The sequence below is a fragment of the Ochotona princeps genome, chromosome 7 (assembly GCF_030435755.1).
Source record: "Ochotona princeps isolate mOchPri1 chromosome 7, mOchPri1.hap1, whole genome shotgun sequence".
Classification (NCBI taxonomy): Eukaryota; Metazoa; Chordata; class Mammalia; order Lagomorpha; family Ochotonidae; genus Ochotona; species Ochotona princeps.
The window spans coordinates 53,838,789-53,854,017 of record NC_080838.1 but is presented as its reverse complement, the minus strand read 5'-3'; the positions used below and the strand labels follow the sequence as shown (position 1 = coordinate 53,854,017).

Sequence of the window (15,229 nt, the reverse complement as noted above, 5' to 3'; positions counted from 1 at the left end):
ATATGATCTGCCACTGTGTCTGTGTCTATCTTGGTGTTTGAGGTAAAGTAGGTAGACTTCATAGTTGTAGAATGAATGTATGGTTTTCCTGCAGTAAAATGTGGGAAGTCATTAGATAATGTCCTCATAATACCTTTATGAATGCCATAACTTGCTTAGGAGTTCAAAAGAAATCAAAAGAAAATAATATGACCGCAAAGTAACAGAGAAACACAAGTCAATGAACAGTGAAAATCAATGAAGGCAAAAATGGTCCATTTTCACGTCGTTCCTTGTCGGGGACAGGCCTGTTTTACTGCATTGATTTTCAGTGCTCGCTGCATTGTCTGCTCCTCCTCCCTGGTTGCACTCTCTTCTGTGTCTTTTTTAGCTTTACTTTGGTGCTTTATTTTAAACTGAGGTTGTTTTGAGGCAAGCTTTCATGGCAGCTTTAACTCAATAAGACTGTTTTGCTTACTTGTTAGTTCTGCTCAGATGGTATCATTACTTTTCAGAGCTTCTTAAATGATACTTTTCTAAAGAGCTTTGTTTAAATATATGTTTTCTTTATTTGATCTTTGATCAGATTTTTATTTTCAGGAAGTGTTTTTACAAAATTGAAAGTGGTGCAATGAATTACTTATATTAAATATAAATTTACTGTGACAACACATTACAAATAATTGTTCATAGTGAACACACGCATGAATGTGCTATAGCAAATGTAGACTTAGTACCCATAAGTAAAAGATCCTTTTGCAGTTTCCAAAGCTTATGTTGCATTCAGGTTCAGTCCAAGGCATGCTGAAGTTACAAGTGTGGGTTTGCAAGAATTAGGTGGAGAACTGAGGAGTCCGAGCTGACCGTGAATCTGGTAAAGAAAGGTCTGGAGAAGGGTCCCTAAATTAGCCATATTTGGAGAACGAGCGTTTGAGGCAGACTTAAGAATTCTTAGAGAAATATGAAGGCAGAAATATGTGCACCTGGATCAGCTGCGTTAAATTATTAAAGTTTATTGGTTTCATTCATTTAGGAAAGAGTTGTATACAGAACTGAAATCAGTAAAAGGCTAAGGCTAATGTTTCATGATGCAATCAAGTAAAAAGAATAAGCTACCCAGTAAATATTTATATTTTTCAGCATATACATAATTTATAACATGTAAAATTAGATGCGTTAAACTGCTTTTTTGATATGGCTACTTCCAAAATTTTGTTGGACGTGCTCTGGGCAGAAAATATCAATTATTTAAAAATGTGTAACTTGATAAATTCGCTCAAGAGAAGAGGCAAGCCTTATGAGCTTTTGGAAGATCAATCTGTTTTCCCAAATGAATGAATCAGACTCTGACATGGCCTTCAGTTTTTCCTCGAGACTCTTTGAGATTCTGGGATATTCAGGGCTGAGGAGTCATATAATTAATTTATACATAGAAGGAAATATGTTCACTAAAGTACCTTATTTGATCCAAACATCAGAACAACCTAAAAATGTCATGTACATTGACCTCAGAAAATCAGAGGATCCACAGATGTGTCTGAGGTGTTTGGACTTTATTGCAGCTGCAGTTGAAGCTCCAAGGAAAACTCAGGTTTCAGCTATTGTGATTGTCTTCTCAGCTGTAATCTAAGTTCTTTTATGCCCGTGAGACTTCTAGTCATAGTTAAATCTGTGCATATTTATTTTTTATTATCAAATTTATTATTGAATTTACCAGTCATTGAGAACTGTGAAGAAACAAAGACATATCAGTGACAATTCAGTAGAAAAGATGGATATGTAGTTTCATGGAATGAATAACATTGGAAAACTACCTTTGTATCTTTGTCTAACACACACAGATGCCTTTAAACTCAAAGGTGACGAAATTGTCTTTCATGACACAATTCAACAAGCTCTGCATCAATATCTGTGTGAATATTGTCTTTGTAATATGATTGGCCGATTGAACCAAAATAAATTAACCCATCTTTTCAGTTTTTTCAAGTTGTTATGAGATTCCGTGTTAGTTTAAGCTCATGAGTAAAAATAATACATATAATTCTGCTTGATGAAAACATCCATAGAGGTACTTACTCATACAACTTTTGAATCGTCACCTGCGCTTTCATGAGTGAATTATAAAATTATGTATAAATATAATACTTCATCTGTTAGTCTATTACATTTTGTCAATTCTATATTTTTTTAACTTTTTTTTTTGCTTTTTTACATTATTTTTTAATGATCTTACTTAGTTGATTAGGGTACAAAGGGTCAAGGGCTACAGGGTGAAAGCGGGTAATACCATTGTTTCCGCACTAATAGTATCATTTTTCCCTGTATCTGGGGTCAGGGGAGAAACAAAGGGAAGAGCCCCACCCAAATTCCCACCCCTCCCAGATCCCCAATGGGAGGCGCGCTCCGAGGGTCCTGCTCAAACAGTTCTGATAGTTCATCAGTTCTGGATTGCTGCCAATCTCACAGTTCCAATCGCAATGAAACCCATTCAGAGTCCACTGGCTGACAGTCTCTTCATGGTTGGGGTTCTAAGATCTGCAGTTCAGTTGAAGGGATCTCCAAAGAAGCTTCTTCTGGGATGATCCCAGACCCAATTCTTGTGTGGGTTTGCCAGTACAGACTCCAACACCTTCCATCACACCCATCAGCTTATGCACATGCTGGTCATTGTGATTGCTGGGTCCGTTCTGTTTCCAGCCCTGTCTTCCTGGTGAACCAATGGGTGTTGTAGTCCAGCTCAGTCCTGCCCACTTCACACTCGGACCTCATGCAAACCAGTTGGAGCTGCAGCCTAGTTGGGGTGACTCCCCATAACCCCCACCAGTTCTGCCCCCTACTCTGGTTCCCATACTTGCCAGTATGTACCGCAGGCTTGTCCAATCTGTCCCACACCCCATTTAGCTCTCGCACATTTCAACGGGCATTGAAGCCTAGTTCAACCCAACCAACCTACTGTCCAGCCCATACACCTACTGGCAGGTGCCTTTCTGTCTAGCCAACCCTGCCCCTGTCCTGGTGTTCGTGCTGTCCAGTGAGAGTGGTAACCCCGAGGGAGGTGCCCACTATTTCCCTCCTAGGCCATACCCACTCCCAGATTATGCACTCTCCGGGTAGTTCTGGTATTTGACTAAGATTGATTGATTTATTTGAAAGTCAGAATTATTGAAAGAGAGAATGAGACATGCAGAGATATCTTCCATCCATTGGTTTACTGCTGGAAGGCTGCAATGGCCATGGCTGGATTTGCCTAAATCTGGAGGGGCTTCTTCTGGGTCTCCCACATGGTGGAAGGGTCCCAGGGAGTTGGGCCATGTTCTGATGTTTTCTGAGGCATATTAGTAGAGAGCTGGTTCAGAAGTGGACCAGTCAGAACTGGAACCGGTTCCCATGTGGGACACTGGCAGTGTGGGTGGTGGGGGCTTATTTGCATTCCCAGAGCGTTGGACACTCATCTCTCATTTTCTATTTTTTGCATATGTTTTCACATAAATATGTTAGATCGTGTCTTTGGCGGAGAAGATGCCATGCCAGAATTAGGTACTTTTTAGAATTTTATTAAGGAAGAAAAAGAGTGGACCAAAGAAAAGAAGAGTAATTGGACAGAAAAGCAGAATTAGTTTCTGTCAGGAAGGAGGGTTTGCAGGAGGGTTGAGATGACAGAATCTAAGACGAAGTATAATGCTTAGAAAATTCTGATTAGGCCGTCAGGGTGTCCTTATTCCAAAGCTGCCTGTCGGAGGAGACCGTCAGTTTTAGAAATTAAACTACTTTATTAATCGTGCTTCGCTCACACATTAATTGAGGAATTGGTGCACAGACAGCATGGTCTCAACAGGTGTGAAATGACAGGGGTGAGCGTTTAGTCTACAGTTACATGCTGCTGGGGAGTCCCACATTCCATTTGAACTGCCTGGAATTCTTCTTCTTCCACTCAGTCTGGTTTCTTACTGAGGCATACCTGGGAGAGTAGTAGGTGATGGTTCAAGTTCTTTGTTCCCACCTATGTTGAAGACCTGAATAGAGTTTCTGGCTCCTGACTTGGGTGAGGAGTTCCTGCTTTTGTGGCTTGTGGTGAGTGAACCAGTGAATGGGTCTGTAATAAACAAAAAATACACTTGTGTATCCACATGTAGAAATGTGAATATGTAATTATTTTAAAATATATGTTTATTGTACATGAACCTTTGCAAATATGGAAGGCACTATTAGGTTACTATCTTGGATATCATCTTGTTATTAAACATACAATTTGTATTGCCTGAACTCATTTGTTAAAATTCCACTTAGTACACATCCTGTATCAGGAGTTCTAAAAGCAAATTAACTTCACTCATGTATATACATTGTTTGAAATTGTTACCTAGTTTTTGAAGAGTATGTTTAGCATTTCACAACAGATTTTACAAAATTTTAAATTTTCTTTGACATTTTGAATGTCTTTCTTTACACATACAAGGCTTTTAAGCTATTTAGAAGGTACTTTTGTATAAACTCTAACTTAGGAAATCCAAATTAAACTGTCATTAGAAACAGTAACAGCACTGTTTCTTAAAGAAATCAAAATAATGACTGTGCATCCAAGACAGTATTACAAAGACAATACAAAATGTAAAAGCCAACAGGGTGCTCAGTTTGGAGACAAAATATAATTATTTTTTAGAAATGCTTTCTAGTGTTTAAGGAAAAACAGTACTGTACAATGATGACACACAGGCATATAAATGCTGGGATGGCCTTGAAAAAATATGAATTATCAGATATTGTCATTATTTGCTATCATAGTGTTTTTGCAATGAAAGCTTAGACCAGAATTTTTTTCTGATTTTAGTGGCAAAATAGTACATTCGTACATATTTTTTTATTCTGCTTCATGGCCAACTGTCTTCCCTACTCTACTATTTGTTCTGTGGTCAATTAGAGATATAAAAGAAGATTCCCTAGGATTTAAACTGAAAATTCAAATGAAAGGATTAAGGCTGTTAAACTTTAAGAAACTACAGTTTTGATGGTAAAGTAAAGCATTAATATAATGTACTTCCTATGACATAGAAAATATTCATATTGCAATGGTATATATATATACACACACATATATACCATATATACGTATAAACACACATGCACACACATGTTGTTGTTTTCTCCAAAACTGACAGAGAGTAAGAGAGTAATAAAATAATATATGAATCTGGAAAGATTTATTTCTAATGACTTTTTTAAAGCTAACAGATTGACATTCTTACTAGCCTTTGAGTACCGTTGTTTTATGGCTTCATGATTAAGGAATGAGAAGCATGACTGCTTTTTATGATACTATTTGAAACATGTATCAATCAAAATAATTTTAAATGAAATGACTTATCAGTTATCCTCTACAGAACAATTACAGGTTATCACATTGAGGGGCAATGAGGTTTATGTGAAAATACAAAAAGTCCTAATTTTATTTTTATCATCTGGCCTAGGGTTTTAGCTAATTGATTGAATAAGGATTCACTGAGGTGTGTTGGCAAAATACTACTCATGTGCTAGGAGTGTTAGGTGAGCAATAGAGAGACTTTAAAATTATTATTTGAGTATTCTGATATTCTTATAAAAGATGTTTTCACATACTTTATGTGTCTCAGACTGTCACTACGGTCAGTTATGTGACCACCACTTGGATAGATTTAGAAGGCAGTGTGACACAGGAGAGTATTTGATATAGACTGGGTGTTGGGCTGGGGCAGATGTCCTGCAATGACTGAGAATGGAGCAGAAGCCTGAGGAACGGAGACTCAGAGGAGAGGAAGCAGGTGCAGGGAGCAGGTACGATTTGGGTAGGAGTTTGATACCAACATGTACTAGTGAATTGCATGATTGTGTTGTTGCCTGTACCTCATTGTTTGTCATGGAGATTTATTTTTTTTTTTCATTTTAACGAAAGATAGGTTACTATACTTTAATTGGTGAATCAAAATAAATTCTAAATGAAAATCTTTGTAGAGATTGCACTTTTTAAGCCACTTTTGTCATTTAGTTGGAAATGGCTTCATCATTTGATGAATGATGAGTCAAAAGTTTATAATTTACTTCCATGTTTGTAAGTAACTAAATTATATTGTAGGGGAAAATTATTTCTAAATTGCTAAAGGAGTTTCTCAATGGAAACAGCAAAATGCAATTTTTTGGCAACCTTCCCAGAAAAAAAAATCATCCCTCCAACATTTTTAGGAATGAATATGGCTAAATAATAAATTATCTAAAATAAGCTCACATTAGAGGTTCATTAGAAATATTAGAGGGGCCCAGAACGGTAGCCTTATGACTAAAGTCCTTGCCTTGCATGCACCGAGATCCCATATGGGTGCCGGTTCTAATCTCAGCTGCCCTGCTACCCATCCAGCTCCCTGCCTGTGCCTGGGAAAGCAGTCGAGGATGACCTGGGGCCTTGGGACCCTGCACCTGCATGGGAGAACTAGAAGAGGCTCTGGACTCCTGGCTTTGGATTGGTGCAGTTCTGGCCATTGGGCTGCTTGGAGAATGAATCAATGAATGGAAGATCTTTCTTTCTGTCCCTCTTCTCAGTATATCTGACTTTCCAATAAAAAATAAAAATAAATAAATAAAAAAAGAAGTATTATACGTTGGTTACTGGGAATACATTTTAAAAGTATTAACTGATAACTAACATAGTACTAGAATCTGTGATTGTTAGATTTTTTCTGCATGTTTGTTTATGTGTAAAGAGCTAATGTTTTCGGGAATTTTATATAAGTAATTTACAATCATGTGTTTACATGAGCTCAATTCTCATTTCGAGGTTTTGAATGATTGTCATAGTAATATTACTGTATACTTTCCTGCATTGTAGGGTGTACGATCTTATGTCACCTTTCTCACATCCATTTGTATACTATCAGCTGTCATAATAAATCCTAAATGAAGAATCAGTGATGTCATAGCTTAGCCTAGGGTGTGAGAATGATAAGAATGGAAACAGCATTGCTCTGTTAATAACAATTTTGCAGTACAGTATCCTGAAGATTTGGTTTTACTATGATTTCCTTGTCCTAACTGCAAATCAAATAAATGCTTCCGACTATCTCTATTCACTTAACAAAAAGTGTTTCATTTAAAGTTAGTCATAAGGTGTATCATTCCACACCAGATATTTTAAATAGTTATATAGCTTTTCGCTCTACCATTTCAGTATAGTCTCATTTTGAGATAGGACTATGTATGTATTTATGTTTTTGACCATAAGATCATATAATGTCTACTAATACTGTGGGTGAATTATAAGAATTTAAAAATTCCTAAATAAGAAAAAAAGTGAGAGAAAATATGTAAGAACTCCTCCAAGAGCGATAATAAATCATTTATGTGCAACACTATTTTACAGCAAGTGCCAAATCCAAAGCATTAGAGATGATAAAGAAAAGTTCCTTGCTTCCATTCTGGTAGAAGAGCAAGAAAGGTAGACACATGAATATTGAAAGAATCAATTTTTTTAAAGATTTATTTATTTATTTTTATTACAAAGTCAGATCTATAGAGAGGAGGAGAGACAGAGAGGAATATCTTCCATTTACTGATTCACTCCCCAAGTGAGCACAATGGCCAGTGCTGTGCTGATCCGAAGCCAGGAGCCAGGAACTTCCTCCAGGTCTCCCACACGGGTGCAGGATCCCAAAGCATTGGGCCGTCCTTGACTGCCTTCCCAGGCCACAAGGTGGGAGCTGGGTGGGAAGTGAAGCTGCTGGGATTAGAACCAGCGCCCATATGGGATCCTGTGCGTTCAAGGTGAGGACTTTAGCTGCTAGGCCTTGGCGCTGGGCCCAGAATCAATTTCTTTAAAAACAGAAGCATGTGTGAAGTGTAACAGATATAAAAATGAATGTCTGATTCCAATAATATGGTTAGGAAAGTGCTTGGTTTGAGCACATTTTCCTCGGCAGAGTTTTGAAAGATCCTAGAAACTGCTGGCTACAAGTGACTGGAGACAGTGACCAAGGAGAGCACATGTGCCCAAACCTCTCACCCATTAACATTCATAATTGAATTCATATGAGACCATGTGAGAAGGGATTACAAATGCCAAAGTTGGAGAATATCAGGTTGTGATCAAAGGGATCATTTTACCAATTATTTTTTCAATTGGTAGGATTGAACTCTTTAAAGTTAAATAATGTGATTGTGAGATTTGTTTCCACTTGATTTTCACCCCATTTCCACTAATGGAAAAAAGCAACCTGATAAATTTGCATGTGTTTTAGATTTTGAGTAGGTGAATAAACAAAATTTCATTCATTTTTATATATTGGGAAATAGATAAATTACAGAAACATAAGTTGGTAACTTCATGATTCTCACAAAATCTGTTTACGATACTGTTTTGGTTTTTAGTCCCTTTTAGAATATTTGCAGACATTAAATTCCTTTCATTTGTTGAATAGTTAGTATGTTTTTCTCCCTTTTTAAATCCTTCTCTGGATGACTTCTATTTCTTTTCTATTATTCCCCCCCATTGCTTATTGTGTTTGTACTGTTAAAAGTATTCATGGAAATATGAATTTAAAATTTGAGTTTGTATTGATGCAATTGTCAACTGCATGAATTGTCAATTCATGGTGTTATCATTATATGTATTCCTCACCTTTATGCAAAATAGTGTGCAACAAAATATACTCTTAATGATTTTTTAAATTCCCGATATGTTTCCTGTTAGGGTGTTCACGCTGTTTACATTTTATAATTCATTTTACAGTTTCTAAATTATGTGTATCTTTGGGCTGTTTTTATAATTTGATTCTTGATGTCAAAATATTGCACTAGGAAGTGAGTGTGCAGCTCTCCTGGCTCAATGGAATACATAGAAAGCAAAAAACAAGAGGATGCATTGTTTTCTATAGAGAGAGCCTTCAAACAGTTTCTGGAAAGTACTTATTTTGAATTGAGTATTCAAGGACTTCAAAAGGTTTTCTGCATCAAACTAACTAATTCAAGTTTCCCACATACCCAAAAAGTGATGAACATCTTATTGTTTGAATTGATCATGTAGAGAATCTGTTTTTAAAAGCATCCAATGATATTTAAAATGAGATTCTGATTAAAGGACAGTGTGGTGATTGTTATGATTGATATGCATATCTTAATATTTCATCTTACAGCCATAAAAACCAATTTATGTGTTTGTGAAAATTATCTCTCCTAAAAAGTACTTCAGGCTTTATACTATAGTTGTTTGATAAATTCAATTTCTAAAACTGAAAGTAACTACTTAGAATGAATTATTGTCTCTTTAACATGTTTGAGTATAATTGCATGTAAGATTTGAAAATCAGCTGGATCATCTGAAAGTTTGTAAATGTGTGTATAAACACACATGCTAAAATTATAAAAAGCTTGACTTCTTTTTAACATATGGTACTTCACTAGTAAGCTACTTCAGTAATTTTCCATTCAGAAAATTTTAATTGTACTTTAAACTGAAAGACTGAAATGTTGTTATAAAACTATATAGAAAAAGCACTGCCAGTTGGTACTTTACGTTACTGCTATAAATTTCACTGTAACAAGTAAATAACCAGAATATATTTGAAATATTCCTTTATGCAGTTTCTGATTTCACCTTCTAAAATGCAGCATAAGTGTCTAGGAGAGGAAAAGAAGGAAGAGAGAACTACTTAGTCAAGGATTAAAAGCATCTCTTAATTTCCTTTGTTGAAATGTATATGTTAAAACTTGAACAAATACTAAAATGTAACAATTCTGTTGTCTTATGAAAAGATACCAGCGCACTGATAGATGAGATCCTAGATTATGAAGTTTGAAATTAATACAGACAAAAATAGAGCAAATTAGATTATAGGCTTAAAATGGACTCCAACTTGTAATGAAGCATGAATATCTCTGACACCCTTGAAATATAGTGTGAGTTGGAAATAAGAGATGTAAAATGGTCATATAAAAATGACATTAATGGTGTGGGATGTAAATGTATTTATTAGTCTATGAAAACCTGAACCAAAGAAAGACTGAATTGTCTAATATTTAAAAGAGATTGTCAAGAATCTTGAGTGAGTCTCTCGTAATCCGTACTAGCAGGAATACGTTTTTTGAAAGGTAGGTAGGTTTGTTTGTTTGTTTACTTATTTATTCATTCATTTATTTATTTATCAGAAAATCAAATTTACAGAGAGAGGGAGAGACAGAGAGTAAGGTTTTCCATCCACTGGTTCACTGCCCAAATGGCTGCAATGGCCAGATCTGAGCAGATCCGAAGGCAGGGGCCTGGAGCTTCTTCCGGGTGTCCCATGTGGGCACAGATTCCCAAGCTTTGGACTATCCTAGCCTGCTTTCCCAGGCCACAATCAGGGAGCTGGATGATAACTGGAGCAACCAGGACACAAATTGGCACCCATTGGGATCTCCGTGCTTCTAGGTCAAGGATTTGGGCACTGAGCCATCACGCCAGGCCGGAATAAGTTAATTCACTAACCACTCACAAAGGAAACTAGTTCTATAAGACACCGTACTATTTTTGCAGATATGAATTACAATATTATTTTCTTAAGCATTTATTGAATGCTTGATAATGTACTGGTTATACCGTAAAGAGCTTTCCATTATTGTTTAATGTAATCCTCCAGTAACCTCCCTGAATAAAGTGGTATTGCTAGCTGAATTTTTTAGAAAAGAAAATTGAAACCTAGCGAAATTGAATAATTTTCCAAGGTCATTATGCTTGTAAGAAGTGGAGGAACTGGGACTGAAACTAGCCCTAAAAAAGCCTCAACTTTTTAGCCACTATCTTGCCTGTTATCATTTTTATTCAGTTCATATTACCTACCAGTGCTATCCTTGATTTTCAACCAAGCTAAAAGATACAGCTTTCCACATAGGAATGTACAGTGTAATAGGAGACAAACCGGAAAACGTCATAATGACTGAAACTTGATTAATACTATATTCATGAAGAGTTTCAGGCAGTGCTTCACAGATGGGATCTGTGTGAACCAAGTCGCAGTACTTTCACGTTTGCACTTACTGAACATAAGCCATGAAAACATTTTAGTCTGAATATGAAATAACATGGTCATATCTCTATTAAAAACATCGTAATAGTGTAATGTGAATGAAAAAGAGGGTTTTCACTCAGAACTGGGGAACCAGTTGTTGCAAAAATCAAAGTGAGGGTAGAATGATAGGCAGGTTCCAAAACAAGAGACTGACATTTTGGTGCCTGAAGCACAACAATAATGGTCTATACTCATTTCTGACTGGGTAAGAACCTGCTCATTGTATGCCTTCGTTTGTAAACCCTCATCTTTGGATGTGAAATTGTTGTTTTCATTATTTTACTTATTTGATTCCTGTTAGTGAGGGTGTCACCTAACACATTTGAGGGAAACTCTGTTCCAAAATTCTGTGATTGGGGCACAGCATTGTAACACAACAAGGTAAGCCACTGCTTGCAACTCTGGCATCCCACATCAGAGCCTCAGGTTTGTTGTACTTCTACTGAAGTGGAAAATGGTGCAATGTACTTGGACCTGTGCAGCTCAGGTGGGAGATAGGGATGAAATTTCTGGCACCTGGCTTTGGTCTGGTTCAGACCTGGCTGTTGCAGGCATCTGAGGGTATTACCAAGGAATGGAAGGTGTCTCTCTCCCTGTCTCTTTCTCTCTGTTGCTGTTCCTTAAAAACTAATAATTATTATAAAAAGAAAACTTTGGCTATCATTAAGGTGTCTTAATCCATCAGTAAAATTCTTTTCCAATGATATCTTATTGAACCTATTTCTACACTTTCAAGTGATTCCTTATTCTTTTAAAAAATCTTTAATGGGGGTGCAACATTTGTTTTTCACTAAAAGATAATATCTACTTACTGTGGAGAAGCAATTGTATGAGAGGGACAGGCTGGCCAAAGTAATTGACCATGTATCAGGAGAGTCAGATCAAAAATAAAGCAGAATTTTATTTCAATAATGTCAAAGGAATTATTCATCCCATTATAGAGTAATTTTAATAAGGAAATCCAAGCAACTGTAAAAAATGAACTGGAATTTTCAGAAAATTTTACAACAACCTTTGAAAAGAATAGTTTTTCTTTAAGCTAAAATGCTTTAGAAAGTGGGGGGAAAGTCTTTAAGCAAAATCTAGCTAGTGTCTTTCAGAAGTATGTCTATACTGTGACTGATATCCAAGGACCTGACATCTCATAGGTGCCTGGAATATACATGTATTGCTTAACTAGTATGATGTATCACCTATCTTTAGAGCTTAAGCTTTTATGGAGTCATTAAAAAGCAGAGCTAACCCCAAGTATCTTAACTTTTTTTTAATGTTTTCTATCATGTTATGTTGCCTTGTGTAAATACAGTGGCAAAATGCTTGTTTCACTTTATGTAACTTGGATGTTTATAACAGTGACTAAGCAAAATAATATAATAGTGGCTAACTAATCATGTGGTTTAACACATATGTTTTAGTATAATTGGCATCCTATAAAGTACACATATTATATTTTACAATTTGATAAATGCTGATGAATATAAAAAGATACAAGGTCATGAGAATTCCCCCTAAATTCTCTGGTCTCTATAATTGCACATATATACATATATATGCATAATAATTACATATATATGATCATATTAGCATATTTACTATATAGCATATATTAGCATATAATCAAAATGTGAATAAGCATAGATTTTGTATATGTATGCTTCAAAAATATTTGAAATTTTATTTCACTTTTGACTTTCAGAAATAAAGCAATTCTTCATTTCGTTTTTATCTTTTAAAGAAAGTTTCAAGTTGTTTTTCAGATTAGATGTACTGTTTTACTAGTCCACTGGAAATGTAGGAGTTTGATTTATTCTACATCCTTTCCAGTACTTGGCATGGCCAGTATTTCTGCTGTTAGACATTATGTTATAATTATACAAGTTATGGTTTCAATTTGCATTTCCTTAATGCTATCAAACATCTCGTGTTTCTGTCTTGTTTTCATTGTTGTGTCTGTTTCAAAATGGAGCTGTTTTCTAACTTAGTTTTGTGCATGTATTTTAGGCCAAAAAATAAACCTATCATGGGATGAATAACCTTCTTTGCAGATCATTGCTTCTCTTCACAGTGTCTTTGCAACAGCAGGGATTCTGAATTCCGATGTAGTTTATTTAAGTTTTTGTCTCTGAGGCTGTCATCCGACACAGTGATGAAGGCACTGCTTTGGACAGCCACATCCCATGTCGGAGTGTCTGGGTTTGAGTCTTAGCTCTACTCCAGTTCCAGCTTTCTGCTAATACTCTCCCTGGGGGGCAGTGAATTCAATTAGGTGAGTTCCTGCCGCTGGAACGGGAGGTCTGGATTCAGTTTTGAGCTTCATTTTTAGTTGTTCTTTTAATGACTTGATGTAAGAGCATAATAAAATATTCTGTATGTGGATAGCCTGTTTTCTCAACATATGTTCTTTGCAACTTTGTTAAATATTAGTTGACTACAATGTATGGGTTTATTTATGGACTGTGTCATATTGGCCAATGAACTTAATTTTATCCCAGTATCATGGTGCTTTGGTGGCTACAGCTTTGTAGGACTAATATTTTGAATTCAATTATGTGATGCCTTTCATTTGGGTTGTTGTTGAAGATTTCTGTGGTTTTTCTTTTCTTTTTTTTTTTTTTTTTGGTCTTCTATACAAATTTAGGATTGCTTTTCCAGATATGTGAAAAAAATAGAAATTTTGTAAGGCTTTCATTGACTCTGTAGAATTCTTTGGGCAGGAGGGATAATTGAAGAGCATTTGTACTTCACATCATAGGCTGTCTTTCCATTCATTTGCTTATTCTTCCATTTCTTTCATCAATAATGAATAATTTCCAGTTGTACAGATTCTTCATCCCCTTGGTTTAATTTATTCCTAAATATTTATTTTGTAGCTAATGCAAATGGAAATGCTGTCTTCAATTCTTTTTCAGATGTTTTGTTCAGGTCCAGTAATGGTACTTAAGAAATCTAAAGTTTCTTTACGTGAAGCATAGGGAAGCATTGTAAATGTTTTATGAGTATGTTCTGCTTTAATCTTCACAACAACTCAGTGCAGTAGATTCTTTTGTTATCCATAGAAGATTGAACTGCCACACAAGGGTTATACAAACTGTGATGATACAGGTATTAAAATCTTAGGGTATTTTTGACAAATTGTTGCATGTGTGTATAATCTTTATACTATGCTATTTTGCTTATTTTTCTAGCTGTTTGAAAATTTAGTAAAAAAGTGTTTTACCTTCTTAGAGTGTGTGAGGAAGATGTTAAGTATAACCTATCAAGATTGTAACAGGTAACTTAAAGACAACAGACTAGAATCTGCCTTAGACATTTGCAAAAACTATAAAGACATACAGTGGGATCCAAGAGCGATCCTGACAGCCTCTTAACAGGAGATCATATGCACAGAATAGGGGGTGACACCAGAGTGGAGCAGGAAGACAGGAGGAGGCTTGTATCCCAACCCTGGGGACTCCCGGATCCTCACCTAGGACTATAAGTATGGGTACCAAGGACTATGGAGAGGAGCTTTCTCAGGTCCTTACTTAGTTCCAACTTTGGCTCCCCACCCTCTCTTGCAATGACCATCAGGGTCCCCCCTCAAATTAGATCAGACACACAGAGACCAATAAGGAAAGCTTAGAACAGACAGGAAACAGTCAGCTTGGACTCACATATACCTTACTATGTAGTTCATAAAGACTAGTTACTCTTCACTAAGGTATTGAAGATTTCTCTGCACACCCCTCCTAAAACTGTTCTGCTCCTCAATTGTTAACATATGGCATGTTAGATTTATAAGGCAGTTTGGACTATCCTAAAATTCACCAAGTTCAGTACAAATCATGCTTCAACATTATAAGGTGCTAAGTATAAATATGAAGAGAAAAGGCACGAGACAACTGAATAGTACCCTATAACCATTTACAGTAGTCGGCTGTGTATAAACTAAAATTGAAATGTCAATGAAGTAGTCACAGCTTGTGGTTAAGAACTTGCATTTCTAACATATTGGTCACTCAATACCATGTCAATTAACTTATGATGTTGTAAATTGTTGTTGAAGTTGTGCTGTGGCTTTTCATTGGAGGGGATGATGTTCTGCCAGCTCTACTTGCAGACCAGGGATGGTCTCCCCAAGAAACTGTTGAATTTATCTGGACAATAAGATGCTGGACTCTATGCATGGTCCATGCCCGCAGTGAAAG

The 15,229-nt window shown here is 36.2% G+C and overlaps 1 protein-coding gene across 2 annotated transcripts in view; it reads left to right on the top strand.

Moving 5' to 3' along the window:
- The window catches only part of GRID2 (glutamate ionotropic receptor delta type subunit 2), a 1,304,007-nt gene that overhangs the window by 118,250 nt on the left and 1,170,528 nt on the right, over positions 1 to 15,229 (top strand). The window lies entirely within an intron of this gene.